Raw genomic sequence first — 1,434 nt, forward strand, 5'->3', positions numbered from 1 at the left:
CAAGGACCGTTTAGGATCCTGGTTCAAGCCCCCTGCTCTCCACCTGCAGAGGAGTCGCTTCACAGGTAGTAAAGCAGGTCTGCAGGTGTCTCTCTGTCTCTATTCCTCTCTATCTCCCCCTTCTCTCTCAATTTCTCTCTGTCACTATCCAATAACAAACAAAAAAAAGATACATAGATTGCTTTATGGAAAACTGGGAATTGTTATGCAAGTACATACATAACATACCTTTTTTATTCATAAAAGAGAATGAGAGCATCATTATGGTACATGCAATGCCAGGAATCAAACTCAGGACCAGAAGGTGGCTCAGGGGGTAAAGCACATGCTTTACGTAGCATGTGGCTGGGGGTCTGATCCTGGACACCGCAAGTGAACACCACTTGCAGGCAATGGGAGGGACTCCGTGCATAGAGGAGCAGTGCTTTGCATGTCTCCCTCTCTTAAAGGATACAGAATGGAGACTGGCGGGGAGGCTTCTCAGCTGTCCCATGCAGCTGCAAGGTTCTGGGTGGGATTGATCCCCAGGCACAATATTTGAGAAAAATTTTTTAAAAGTCTTTGTATTACTTAAAAGATGTACAGTTAAGAGAACAATATTACCATGATTTTTTTCAAAAAAGCCAATCTGCAGCCCTGGAGGCTGGCACAATGGTTGGAGCTTTGGACTCAAGCATGAGGTCCTGAATTCTACCACCAGCATCACATGTCACAGACTGATGCTACAGTGTTTTCTCTCTCTATCTCTCTCTCTTTCTCCTCCCTTTCTCCCTCACTAATAAATCTTTTAAAAGAGCTCCAGCATATGTAGAAAAAGGGTTCAGACAGACCTAGGATCCAACACATGCAAATCCTGACCTCTTACCACTGAACCACCTCCCAGCTTGCATTAACTGGTTCTTTAAAAGATTTTAATTATTTATATGTGTACATATATTTTATAAACTTTTTTTTGAAAAAATATGGTACACTTCATGAATTTGTGTGTAATCCTTGAGCAGGGGCCATGCTAATCTTCTCTGTATCATGCCAATTTCAGTATATGTACTACCAAAGCTAGGACTATATTATAATCTTATTTAAAAAGTGTTAAGAGATGGAGACAGTTGGAGTCGGGTGGTGGCACAGCGGGTTAAGCGCACATGGCGCAAAGCTCAAGGACCGGAGGAAAGGTCGCGGTTGGTGGTTCGAGCTCCTGGCTCCCCACCTGCAGGGGAGTCCCTTTACAGGTGGTGAAGCAGGTCTGCAGGTGTCTGTCTTTCTCTCCCCCTCTCTGTCTTCCCCTCCTCTCTCCCTTTCTCTCTGTCCTATCTAACAACAACGACATTAATAACCACAACAATGTTAAGCAACCAGGGAAACCAAAAGGAAAAATAAATAAAAATTAAAATAGAGTGGAAAAGAATAGAAAAGAAAAAAAAAGAAAGGGAGACA

At 43.0% G+C, this 1,434-nt stretch overlaps 1 non-coding gene across 1 annotated transcript; it reads right to left on the bottom strand.

Moving 5' to 3' along the window:
- Positions 1-956: 956 nt before the first annotated feature.
- LOC132536207 (U6 spliceosomal RNA) lies at positions 957-1,063 on the bottom strand. The gene has a single exon (XR_009547868.1). It is a non-coding gene; the product is annotated as a U6 spliceosomal RNA (small nuclear RNA).
- Positions 1,064-1,434: the final 371 nt, after the last annotated feature.

Source organism: Erinaceus europaeus, assembly GCF_950295315.1.
Source record: "Erinaceus europaeus chromosome 6 unlocalized genomic scaffold, mEriEur2.1 SUPER_6_unloc_5, whole genome shotgun sequence".
NCBI classification, from domain to species: Eukaryota; Metazoa; Chordata; class Mammalia; order Eulipotyphla; family Erinaceidae; genus Erinaceus; species Erinaceus europaeus.